Source organism: Calonectris borealis, chromosome W (genome assembly GCF_964195595.1).
Source record: "Calonectris borealis chromosome W, bCalBor7.hap1.2, whole genome shotgun sequence".
Lineage (NCBI taxonomy): Eukaryota > Metazoa > Chordata > Aves > Procellariiformes > Procellariidae > Calonectris > Calonectris borealis.
Genome location: NC_134351.1, coordinates 48,890,974 through 48,905,166, shown reverse-complemented (window position 1 = coordinate 48,905,166; position 14,193 = coordinate 48,890,974).

Sequence of the window (14,193 nt, the reverse complement as noted above, 5' to 3'; positions counted from 1 at the left end):
AGGAGAAGATCAGGTTCGAGACCATCTAAGGAACCTGAAGGTGCACAAGTCCATGGGACCCGATGAGATCCATCCACGGGTCCTGAGGGAACTGGCAGATGAAGTTGCTAAGCCATTATCCATCGTATTTGAGAAGTCGTGGCAGTCCGGTGAAGTTCCCACAGACTGGAAAAGGGGAAACATTACCCCCATTTTTAAAAAGGGAAAAAAGGAAGACCCGGGGAACTACAGGCCAGTCAGTCTCACCTCTGTGCCTGGGAAGATCATGGAACAGATCCTCCTGGAAGCTATGCTAAGGCACAGGGAGGACAGGGAGGTGATTCGAGACAGCCAGCATGGCTTCATCAAGGGCAAGTCCTGCCTGACCAACCTAGTGGCCTTCTATGATGGAGTGACTACATCAGTGGACATGGGAAGGGCTACCGATGTCATCTATCTGGACCTCTGTAAGGCCTTTGACACGGTCCCCCACAACATCCTTCTCTCTAAACTGGAGAGGTATGGATTTGATGGGTGGACTGTCCGGTGGGTGAGGAATTGGTTGGATGGATGCATCCAGAGGGTAGTGCTCAACGGCTCAATGTCCAGATGGAGGATGGTGATGAGTGGTGTCCCGCAGGGGTCCATATTGGGACCGGTACTGTTTAATATCTTCATCAATGACATAGACAGTGGGGTCGAGTGCACCCTCAGCAAGTTTGCAGACGACACCAAGCTGAGTGGTGCAGTTGACATGCCTGAGGGATGGGATGCCATCCAGAGGGACCTGGACAAGCTCGAGAAGTGGGCCCGTGTGAACCTCATGAGGTTCAACAAGACCAAGTGCAAGGTCCTGCACCTGGGTCGGGGCAACCCCCGGTATCAATGCAGGCTGGGGGATGAAGGGATTGAGAGCAGCCCTGCCGAGAATGACTTGGGGGTACTGGTGGATGAAAAGCTGGACATGATCAGGCAATGTGCGCTCGCAGCCCAGAAGGCCAACCGTATCCTGGGCTGCATCAAAAGAAGCGTGGCCAGCAGGTCGAGGGAGGTGATTCTGCCCCTCTACTCTGCTCTGGTGAGACCCCACCTGCAGTACTGCGTCCAGCTCTGGAGCCCTCAGCACAGGAAAGACATGGACCTGTTGGAGCGGGTCCAGAGGAGGGCCACAAAAATGATCAGGGGGATGGAACGCCTCTCCTCTGAAGAAAGGCTGAGAGAGTTGGGGTTGTTCAGCCTGGAGAAGAGAAGGCTTCGGGGACACCTTATTGCAGCCTTTCAGTACTTAAAGGGGGCTTATAAGAAAGATGGGGACAAACTTTTTAGCAGGGCCTGTTGCGACAGGACAAGGGGGAATGGTTTTAAACTGAAAGAGGGTAGATTCAGACTAGATATAAGGAAGAAATTTTTCACGATGAGGGTGGTGAAACACTGGCACAGGTTGCCCAGAGAGGTGGTAGATGCCCCATCCCTGGAAACATTCAAGGTCAGGTTGGACGGGGCTCTGAGCAACCTGATCTAGTTGAAGATGTCCCTGCTCATTGCAGGGGGGTTGGACTAGATGACCTTTAAAGGTCCTTTCCAACCCAACTGTTCTATAATTCTATTCTATGATTCTATGAATAGTGAGAAGACATTTGCCCTATTACTTTGCTTTCCATACTGGTGGAGCTTACTAAATCAGTAACACTGCTCATGACCTCTCCTCTGTCCAACATGTGGGCCATCTTGGTGAAGCAGAAGCAGCTGTGGCACTTTGTGGTCTTGTGTCTTGGATGGTATAAACCTACATGCTGAGGACTGAGTCAGGGGTTCCCATGCTCTTTTGTTCCTGTCCTTAGATGGAAAGGGATGATAGAATTCAAGAAGAGTCAAAGGCCTATCCTGAAGATCCCACACAACCTGCAGATCAGTGAAAAAGAATTCCCCCTTTCTAACCACTTGGATTCCAGGACATCTGAAGCAGGGACTCACCCCTCCTGCCTTGTTCCATTTACTTTAGCTCCCTCAGGACAACTGCATATGGAGCAAAGCCAAAGAACAATGTGTTCATCCTGGTCTGGCAAGCCAGGAAACTGTTCCCTGCTTCTCCTGTCCCCGTTTCTCTTGTCAGCAAAGGGCCTCTCTAACAGTAACTGTGTAGATGGGAAGTGCTGCCAGGATTAGATGGGAACTTGCTGGTTTGCTGGGCAAGAACACAGTGGCACAGTCTGTGGGAGTGAAGTATTACCCATGGTAGAGGAAGATGGATTTAGGGACCACTTAAAGCAATATACAAGCATATGGGACCAGATGGGATGCATCTGAAGGTGCTGAGGGAACTAGCCAATGTCATTGCAAGGCCACTCTCTAACATCTTTGAAAGGTCATGGTGATTGAGGGAAGTTCCTGATTAAAAGGTGAATGTCACACCCGTTTTCAAGAAAGGCAAGAAGGAAGATCTGGGAAAATACAGACCTGTCAGCCTTACCTCAGACCCTGAGAAAGTTACAGAGAAAATCTTCCTGGAGGTCCTTTCCCACCATATGAAGGACTAGAAGGTGATAAGGAAGAGCCAGCATGGACTTATCAAAGGCAAATTGTGCCCGATCAACCTGATTGCCTTCTACGATGAGATGACTGGCTCTGTGGACAAGGAGAGAGCAGTAGATGTTGGATAACTTGACTTTAGCAAGGCCTTTGACATGGTCTCCCATAGTAGCCTTATAGCCAAACTGGTGAGATATGGACTGGATAAGTGGACTATAAGGTGGGTGAAACGCTGTCTGGACTGCCAGGCTAAAGGGTTCTAATCAACAGTATGAAGTCCAACTGGTGGCCAGTTACTAGTGGTATCCCTAAGGGATCAATACTGAGACCATACTGTTTAACATCTTTATTCATGACATGGAAGACAGGATGGAATGCACTCTCAGCAAGTTGACACACTGGAGGGCTGGCCTGCTATTCAGAGGGACCTTGACAGGCTGGAGAAATGGGTTGGCAGGAACCTCATGTGTTTCAACATATGCAAATGCCAAGTGCTGCACCTGGGTTGGAATAACCCCATGCAGCACTGCAGGCTGGGGGCAATCTGGACAGAAATCAGCTTTGCAGAAAAGGACCTGGTGGGGCCTGGTGGACAACAAGTTGAATGTGTGTCAGCAGTGTGCCCTTGTGGTGAAAAAGGCCAACCCCATACTGGGTTGTATTAGCAAGAGCATAGCCAGCAAGTTGAAGGAAGTGACTTCTATTTGCCACTTGTGAGACTGCATCTGGAATATTGTGTCTGGTTTCGGGCTCCCCAGTACAAGAAAGATATTGACATACAAGAGTGGGTACAATGGAAGGCTATCAAGATAGTTAGGGGGCTGGAGCACATGACCTACAAGGAGACACTGAGAGAACTGGGTTTGTTCAGCCTTAAGAAAAGAAGGCTTGGGGGAGATCTTATTGCTGCCTACAACTAATAGGAGGGTATAGAGAAGACAGAACATCCTTATAGGATGAGAGGCAACAGACACAAATTGCAACAGGAGAAATTCTGATTAGATAAGTAGGAAAAAATTTCCCCATGAGGGTGGTCAAACACTGGAACAGGGACTCAGAGAGTTTGTCAGGTCTCCATCCTTGCAGATATTTAAACCTCAGCCAGACAAGGCCCTGAGCAAGCTGCTCTAGTTGGTCCAACTTTGAGCAGGGGGTTGGACTAGACCTCCAGAGGCCCTTTCCCACCTAAATTATTCTGTAATTCTCTAACCTGGACGTTAAACTAGGGCAGTTCTACTGCAGCGTAAGCAACCCCCCCAACACACACACACACACACACACACTCTCTCTCTCTCTCTCTCTCTCTCTCTCTGTTGTGGTTTAACCCCAGACAGCAACTAAGCACCACACAGCTGCTCACTCATTCCCCCACAGCGGGATGGGGGGAGAGAATCGGAAGGGCAAAAGTGAGAAAACTCGTGGGTTGAGATAAAAACAGTTTAACAATTGAAATAAAATAATAATAATAAATAATAATAATAATAATAAATTGTAGTGAAAAGGAAAATAACAAAGAGAGAGAAATAAAACCCAAGAAAGACAAGCTATGCAAATGAAAACAATTGCTCACCACCAACCCACTGATGCCCAGCCAGGCCCCCCTGCCAACCCCCCCCCCTAGTTTTATTGCTGAGCATGATGTCATATGGTATGGAATATCCCTTTGGGCAGTTGGGGTCAGCTGTCCCAGCTGTGTCCCCTCCCAAATTTTCTTGTGCACCCCCAGCCTACTCGCTGGCAGGGCGGTGTGAGGAGCAGAAAAGGCCTTGACTCTGTGTAAGCACCGTTCATCAATAACGAAAACATCCCTGTATTATCAACATTGTTTTCAGCACAAATCCAAAACATAGCCCCTTACCAGCTACTGTGAAGAAAATTAACTCTATCCCAGCCAAAACCAGCGTGCGCGCACACACACACGCACCTCCCCACCCCCTCCTTTTCCTTCCCTCAAAATCAACCTCTCAGGTGTAGTTGCTCTATACCACCCCCTGTAGTTACAAATACTTACCCAACCCACCTGAGAGCTGAAAAGCCATCTTCGGGTACCTTTTTCTCCTGACAGGATAATGAAGGGAGATACTGTGGTTGCTATCTCTAGTCCTTCAAGTTAGGCTGGATGAATCTAAGGGCCTAGTTTTGAACAGTATGTGAGAGAATCAGAGCAATGAAACTGACCCCTGGAGTTTATCTTTCCATGCCCACAGATACCTATGACACCAGCAGACAGCTAGAAAATGTTTTTTCAAAACTAACCAAACAGCCCCTTCCCCCTATAGCACCCTCCTTCCATAAGCCACCATGCAATGAGCACAGGAGAATCCAACACATGTACAAGACTAAATCACCCTAACAACATTACCAAGGTGATCACCATCTAGAAGCTGGGCCCATGTATAATAGCCTCAGTATGGAATAACCCTGCTGGAGTCAATACAATTTACACTGAATATAACTACCGAGTGGAGTTTCTACTTTTATTTAATCCTCCTCCTCCCCATCTCCATCCAAAAAGGGAGCTGATAGTTATTTATTCATTTTGCTTTCATGAGCTAACATCTGGCAGCATGACAACATTTAGAATATTCCAAATTGCTAAGCACAATTCTTCTGTTTTCTGTGACAGCTTCATAATATACTATTTACATGGCCAACCAAAAAGTGCTTTCAGAAGGAGCAAAAGCGGGAAGAGGGTCAGGAGCCACAAACTAGCCTAGGCAAGGAGTTATGCTGTATGAGAAATGCCTTCAGACTCTGCTTCAGTCTTTGTTTTTTCCTCAAACATTTCTTCACTCTTTTTTCCCAGTATCAAGCATGCTATGCCAGGCCTGCAGTTGTCTTCTCAACCTTTTAACTTTGTCTTTCCCTGTATTTCACCTTTCTCTTTTTCTCTCTGTCCTGGTTTGGTTTAATTTCCACTCCTTCTTCCCTCTCTTTTTTTACTTTCTGTTCTTGGAGCTATTTTTTGTTTAATACATTTTTTGTAGTATCCTAGTTTTACCAAACTTACTTATCTCCCCCTCTTATTAATAAACAGTGCTATTAATTTTAGAATCATAGAATCATTAAGGTTGGAAAAGACCTCTAAGATCATCGTGTCCAACCGTCAACCCAACACACCATGCCCACTACACCATGTCCCTAAGGGCCTCATCTACACGTCTTTTAAATACTTCCAGGGATGGTGACTCCACCACTTCCCTGGGCAGCCTGTTCCAAGGCCTGACCACTCTTTCAGTAAAGAAATTTCTCCTAATGTCCAATCTAAACCTCTCTTGGCGCAACTTGAGGTCATTTCCTCTCGTCCTATCGCTAGTTACTTGGCAGAAGAGACCAACACCCACCTCACTACAACCTCCTTTCAGGTAGTTGTAGAGCGCGATGAGGTCTCCCCTCAGCCTCCTCTTCTCCAGACTAAACAACCCCAGTTCCCTCAGTCGCTCCTCATAAGGCTTGTGCTCCAGGCCCTTCACCAGCTTCGTTGCCCTCCTCTGGACACGCCCCAGCACCTCCATGTCCTTCTTGTAGTGAGGGGCCCAAAACGGAACACAGTATTCGAGGTGCGGCCTCACCAGTGCCGAGTAAAGGGGCACGATCACCTCCCTACTCCTGCTGGCCACACTATTTCTGATACAGGCCAGGATGCCATTGGCCTTCTTGGCCACCTGAGCACACTGCCGGCTCATGTTCAGCTGGCTGTCAACCAGCACCCCCAGGTCCTTTTCCTCTGGGCAGCTTTCCAGCCACTCTTCCCCAAGCCTGTAGCGTTGCCTGGGTTTGTTGTGGCCGAAGTGCAGGACCCGGCACCTGGCCTTGTTGAACCTCATACAGTTGGCCTCGGCCCATCGATCCAGCCTGTCCAGGTCCCTCTGCAGAGCCTTCCTACCCTCGAGCAGATCAACACTCCCACCCAACTTGGTGTCGTCTGCAAACTTACTGAGGGAGCACTCGATCCCCTTTTCCAGATCGTTGATAAAGATACTGAACAGGACCGGCCCCAGTACTGAGCCCTGGGGAACCTGCCGCCAACTGGATTTAACTCCGTTGACCACAACTCTCTGGGCTCGGCCGTCCAGCCAGTTTTTTACCCTGACAATGTTCATGACCTGTTCACTGGTGGTTTGTTTTGCAGTGGGGTTGGCTTGTAGGAAGAATTCTTTCCATGGTAAGGTGCGTTGTATCAGAGAAATTAAGATTTCTTTTCATTTGTTTGTTTACTTCATGGAAGACTTTCCTTTTGCCCTGAATCTTGAGCACCAAGATTACATATGCAAGTAGCTGCTTTGAGACTGGAGAATCTTGAAGGGCCCAACTGACTTTTCACACATCTCAGCACTGGGTATTGGGTAATACCTGCACTGGCATGTAGCCATGCTTGAACAATTTGGTCACATTTATTAAATTAATTAACAGTTTTTTCAGATTAATGAATTAAAGTTCTGGAGACTACATTTCCATTTCTTAAGTGATAGCTTCAGCAGTCCCACTACCAAATTAGGAGTTATGATGGACAGCAGACACCTTTATTACCTCAAAATCCAGCATCCCACCCAAATTCTAGGATTTTAACCCTACTTTATAATAGTAAAACATCTTTCATGAATGAGATTAGTGTTGTGTAACAAGCTCTCAACAGAGAGCAAGTTGCAATTCTAGGTAGAGCGGTTCCTTTTTTAGAAATGAAGAGATGCAAGTGAACTCCCAGCGTTTCTCTGATACAAGGCATTGTTGATGATTGTTGCTACTGCTATGTTTTGTGGGGCACTGGAGAAACAGGCTGAATTTTATCACCAGATCTCAGATTCTTTATTTCATTTCCATTAGTGATATAATAACAAGCCAAGCTCACACCTCAAATGTAAAAGGATATATTTTTTTTCCCTGCAAACACCACTGAAAATTTAATAGATATGGAGACAGAAAGAGCATTGGATATTAAAACAAGCCAAACAAGGAAAGAAAGAAAAAAAATATAAAAATCTCAGGGGCTGCAAAACTGGCCTTCACTCTAGTTGTCTTTGAAAGAGTGAAACATCCAAAGCATTTGTAAACTCATGTTATTACCTTAGTGCATTGCATTTTTATTTCCAGCAAATGCTGAGTGTTTGTCAATTGTAAAGTTGTTTCTCAGATATGATTTTTGCTAACAATAGAAGTGTTTTTTAAAAGAAAAAAAAGATTACTTTTGACTTTATTTGTATGGATGACCTAGTGGTCCCTAGTACTGTGTTAAGAGCTTATGGTGTAGTCCTGCTCTCCTTGCAGTCAATGAGTTTGCCCAAAGCGTGTGGTAGCTGTGTTTCGGTGTGGCTGTGTGATTCTCTGTGGTGGTATGTAGCATGCCAGCTGTTGACTGTGTGCTGCTTGCCTAGCCATCCTCCATGTTGTGACTTTCTCTGTTTTTGTCCCTTTCTAGAAGCTAAGGAACTGTACCAGAAATGGGTGGTGACCATAACTGGCATTTGCATTGCTCTTCTAGTAGTTGGCATCATGTGTTTGGTGGCCTACTGCAAAACTGAGTAAACCTTTCTCTTTATTTTTATACCTATGATTGTTAGTCAAGGCCGTTGCAATTGACTGTAGCTCTTACTTCTCTGAGCATAAAATTGTAATTTGAATTTCTCCAGATTTGAACTGAATAGACAAACCTTTGCCTCGGGTAATTGGTCAAAGTCAGGCAGGTATATGTCTCTGTATCAAACAGCAGTGTAAAACATAAGAAAGAGAGGTATCTGAAAGGTTCTTGCCATTGGAATTTGATTCAAGCAAATTTCACTGACGTGCATTTCTTCATCTGTCACATGTTCATAATTTCCCCAGCTGAAAGGGAGCAGACTCCCAACATTGGAATTATGTACCCATCCAGCAGTAAAGTTAAAGGATCGGCAGAGTTTGTACTTGAGAACAAGATTAACAGCAGTAGGAATTTCACTGAAACCAGTGGAGGGTTTCCTGTTAAATACAACATTCAATCTAGGCCCTGATATGCAGTTTTCCATATCATATGACTGTAGGATTCAACAGGCATATGGATTCTTTATTTTGATATGCCCAAGATATCAGAAATCATTGACAACATGTAGTAAAATATTTTCAAACACGACTGATGAGTGTGAGAAGGGAGCTGCCAGTTTACAGCCCTCCAAATGCACCAGTGATGCCAGACTGCTATCTGAGAGATGTTCTCTGTATGTTCATTCTTTCTGTTCCTTCTTTCTATTGGGGGAAAAAAATAGAAACACCAAGAAACTAAAGTTTAGAAAAGAACACCTTAATGGTTAGAAAACAACACCTTAAGGGAAAAGAAATGGCTCAGATCACGTGGGTCTCCCTGCAACATACACTGCTGATCAAATGCTAAGACACCATCTTATAACACTGAATCTTAATTCAGAAGTATCATATCTGCAAAGCAATTCCATTAATGAAGAGGGTCCTCCTAACAAGTGAAGAAACACATTAGGTTTCCCATTATTCTTTCCTCTCAGCTTCCTGGAATAACTTCTTTTTGTAGTTAACATCCTTCAGCTAAATGAAAAATGGCAGATATGGAAGGATATAGAATGCAAAGAGCTTGATCACTGAAGGTGAGAAGTGGATTCCTAGGGACAGATTCCCAGACAACATATATTAGGATTTATGGCCCATGGATGATGAATATAAGCCCCCTGTAAGACCCACTTCCTCTACCAAGTCAGAGGTCTTTGGCAGTTCTCAGCTCCCCACCAATACAGTTCCAAGCTTCTGTGAAAAGGTGCTATGAAATTATGTTAATAATTATGTTAATAAATTATGTTAATGAAGGAACACACACAAACAGAGACAGAGAGTCAGAGACACACAGAGAACAAGAGAGACAGAGAGACAGAGTTAGAGAGACAGACAGAGACACGGGGGGGAGGCAGAAATGCACAGCAAGAGATACAGAGGGACAAAAAAGTGCGTAAAAAATAAAGAGGGGAGGCAGAGAGGGAGAGTGACAGTGTGTCACAGACACAGAGAGACTGTGAGAGACAGAATGACAGATGGAGACAGAGAAAGAGAGTCTGAGGTAGAGAGACAGGGAGAGATATGTAGATAAAAGGACGGAAAGAGAGAGGTACTGAGTGATTCAGAGAGAGAAAAATAAAGAGGCAGAGACAGATAGAGACAGCATTAGACACAGGCTCAGAGACAGAGAGACACAAGGAAAGAGCAAGGGAAGGAGAGTGAGAGAGAGAGGGACACAGCAAGAGAGGGAGAGAGAGGCACAGTCAGAGGAAGACAGAAGGGGGGGGAAGAGGTCCAGACAGACAGAGACAGAGGAAGATGGGAGCGGGGGGGGGAGAGACCAAGAGAGAGGTACAGAGAGACAGAGAGACTGAGACACAGACACAGGGGGAGAGACAGACAGACAAGTAAAGAGACAGAGACACACAGAGCGACATAGAGGGACACAGAGCAAGACAGAGAGAGGCAGAGGCAGAGACAGCGTGTAAGAGGAAGAGAGAGAGACTGTGAGAGAGGTATAGAGAGACTGACAGGGGGAGAGCTACAGAGGGACAGAGAGAGAGAGAAGGGGGGAAGGAGATACAGGGAGAGAAAGACCAAGCTGTATGTACTGAAAGAGAGAGAGACCAAGAGAGAGACCAAGAGAGCAGTACAGAGCAACAATGGGAGAGAGAGGGAGGGGGAGAAATAGTGAGAGCTTCAGAGACACGGGGGGGGGGGGAGCAGCAAAGAGACAAAGATAGTGAGAGCGATGGGGGGGGGGGAGAGGGAGAGGGAGGAGAGACTGAGACAGAAAGAGAAAGACCAAGATGAAGAGACAGGGAGACAGAAAGATAAGAGAGGGAAGGGTGCATCACAAAGAGAGGGAGAGGTAGAGAGAGAGAGAGACCGGGGGCCGCGGGGGGAGAGAGGGAGAGAGAGACAGTGAGTGCAGAGTGTTCAGTAATGTATTCTTTATCTTTAAGATTCTCTGGCTGTTGTAGCTTTTTAGCTTCATTTTTATTGTTCTCTCCCCCTCCTCCATTTTGGCAAACCTGAAATATTCTCTTGTTCAGAATGGGACTGAAAATGGTTACATCCTGTAGTGTCCTGTCCTGCCAAAAATATCTGCAATTCTGCCTATAGTTTAGGGAATTGTGTTTATGTTAACAACTGTTACAGCCAAGGTCAGATGCATTCTACAATGTGTTGGAGCCTGCATCTTCCACTTGTTTCCCTGGATTATGTGGCAGAATCATGGAAGTTTTCCAGTAGCATCACACAAAACTGGGGAGTTCTAATAAATTAGGCATGAAATTGAATAGCCCAACCTGAATGCAGAACTTCCCTCATTTATACACATCTAGCATTCAGTGCATTCTGCATGGCCTCCACAGTTTGTTTTTAGCATGCTGCAGTTTTTGTTAGAAGTCTCATAATGAGCTCTTGAAAAGTTCTCCTGAGGAAAGACAGAAGGATTTGTAACTAGGGAAGGAAGAGTTGAGGTTTGGGAACAAGAAGCATGCAAGTCAGACCATAACATTAGTACAGAAGCTAGATGTCTCTGTTGAATGTATTAAGAGCCCTGACATCTACCTGGTAATCATTAGGGTCTAGAGTTAATCTGGTATTGCTGTAATGAAACAGCTTCCACCTCTTAGAGCTGCCAGGTTGCCTGCAGACTCAGGAAGACCTCACACACTCACTCACTTTAGATTTCCAGGACTTCCTCTACAACTTTAACATCTTTAACATTTTTAAATGGAAGCTGAAGCTTTGGAATGCACTGCTGGGGTAGGGGACAAATTCCACAACAAATTGGTAGCTGCAGTATGACAGAATACAAAGGGCTCTCTACTCCTCATGTTATTATTAAATGTCTTGCCTTGACTGCAAAACAAAAATGGCATCAAAGTCCATTGCTAGCTGCATGGCTGAAACAAGATGCAGGCCATGTGGCTCAGGGAGATACCACTGTAAGACACATGGCTGACTCTCTATATGGGGGTGCTACTTGTACCTGGGCAAGATGATAGATGTCATGTTCCCTGCCTCAGGTACTAGTTCTGTAGGCTCACAGAGGAGTGGCTTCCAGTGCAACCTCTTGGATTGGACAGAAAGCTGTCAAATGCACACATATACTTCACACCACTATTTTCGATGAATGTGTGCAAGCCCTAAGGAAGGTGAGGCTGTCATATTGTGTGTCATTGCCTTCTCAGCAGTAAGCAGTGACAACTCCATATGGTAAATGGAAACCACAGCAAGTGTAATCCAGAGGATCATCAAAAACTCACCTTGGCCTTGGTGAGAGTGGCAAGGTGATAGGGTTAAAATTCCTGCCCCTTTTACTTTTGAATGCATAGAAGAGCTCTCCCTGAAATGGAGTACATTTTGGAAACAACTTTCTTTTTCCTCACACTTTTTCCTGTCCCTCTGTGGCCCTGCTGACTCTCAGAAGGATTCTCACACTCCTTCCCCCACTCGGCAGGTCCCCACAGCTCTAGCTGCAGTTACATTCATGCTGTTAGGAGTTCCTCTGAGATCTTGCAGCAATGGGGAATGTGTTGGCAATAAAGTGATATTATTATCATCATCATCATCATCATCATCATCGTCATCTAAAAGGTGCACCTGCTTTCCTTTTATCTGTTAAAACTGTTTTCATTTTTCACATACAGGAAACAGAGGAAAAAGTTGCATGACTGTTTTCAGCAGAGCCTGCACTCAGGAAGGAGCAACATGGTTAACATGGCCAATGGACCACACCACCCCAACCCACCACCAGAGAACATCCAGCTGATGCATATAGGTTTTACTGCCTGTACTTCACTCTAGACTGTCAGTGCCACAGCAGAACTCATCCTGCAGCTTTTAAACTTGCATCTGCCAAAGACTGATGACTAGATTCTCTTGGCATTTTCCACCCAGAAGCAATTAGAACTTAAGTTGCAAATGTGCAGTCAAATGAGAACATTGTCAAGGATGGTCAGCTTATTAGCATGTGCAGCAGAGCCTGTGGACCTAGAACACCAACAAAAACACCTCAAAAAGAATTTGTAACTGCAGTAGGGCTGGGTGTGTGTATGGGGATAATTTTCTTCAAGCACATTCATGTCTTAAACTTCTTGCTGTTCCTGGCCTGACAGCTGGTGAGTAGAGAAGGCCACATGTGATCTGGAATGTCACATTATGAATTTATGCTTCAGACTCCCAGACACTATGAGCATGAGCATCAAAAGGACAATGCTCACCGTAATCCCCATTCCAGTAGTCCATAAAACAAATGTTTCCATTGTTTCTGAAGCAGGAAGAAAAAGATGAGGGTTTTTGTATAAGAAAGGCATAGTCTACAGCAAGTTTCAGGGGAGAAGTCTCTGTCCCACTGTAGTAAATGGCAGGACTCCCACTGACTTCAATAGGGTAGGACTTCACCACCACTCCCCAGAGCACACTAAACAGGAACATGCTAGTTTTTGTGAAAAGTGTTGGGCCTCATCAACCAAGGTGCTGCTGCTGTGTGTGAGAGGATAAGTAGCGAGGAGTTAAAAAGTAGCCTTAGAAATAAAGGGCTGGGTGAAAAACTTATTTGGATAATAGAACAGGATGTGTGTTTGGCTGGTGAAGTGGGACTGGGGCAGACACTTCTCTGGCATCCCACCAGCCGTTTGTGAGAACAAAGCTCTAGACACATGCCTATTCATAGCTTACATTGGTTTCTGTGGAAGAGGCCAGAGTTTACACTGTGCATAGTCATTCCTTTCACTCCACCTTTCCCTGTAGAAGTCCATTGTCCAGAAAGTCTGCTTCCTGCAGCCACAAGCCATTCTTGCTCTCCTGTTCCACCATCACTGTAAATATTGAGGGAGATAGATTGGTGGAGCCGCACCCTGCCGTCCTTGAGGCAAGGGCAGCACACGGAGGCTCCGCAAGAAGCGGAAGAACCCCTGCCCTCTTGCCACCAGGCAGAAGGAGGAGACCCAGGCGATGGAGGGGAATGGACACAGGTCCCTGCTCGGGGTGCCAGGCGAACCCCCGCCCGGCCTCCCTCACCTCAACCTTCCCAGCTACCCCTACACAACAGATATGGGGCTCTGGAACTTGAGGGCCAGACAAACGAGGATGCAGATGAAGGCCCATCCAGGGGGTTGCCCGAGGCGAGGCAGCCAGCCCCACAAATTACGACTGCCTCCGCTAAGAAAAAAAGGAGGGTAATTGTCATTGGTGATTCCCTTCTGAGGGGGACGGAGGGCCCAATTTGTCGGCCAGACCCATCCCACAGGGAAGTCTGCTGCCTCCCTGGGGCCCGGGTGAAGGACATTACTAGGAAACTCCCTAGTCTCGTGCAGGCCTCCGATTACTATCCACTACTGGTTATACAGGCTGGCAGTGAGGAGGTTGCAGAGAGAAGTCCCGAAGGGATCAAAAGGGACTTCAGGGCACTGGGGCAACTGGTGGGAGGATCGGGAGCACAGGTAGTGTTTTCCTCGATCCCTTTAGTGGCAGGGCGGAACACCGAAAGGAACAGGAAAACTCATCGGATCAATACGTGGCTCAGGGGCTGGTGCCATCGGCAGAATTTTGGCTTCTTTGACCACGGGGAGGTTTACACGGCACCGGGCCTGCTGGCGACGGACGGAGTTCAGCTGTCTCACAGGGGGAAAAGGATTCTCGCGTGTGAGTTGGCCGGGCTCATCGAGAGGGCTTTAAACTAGA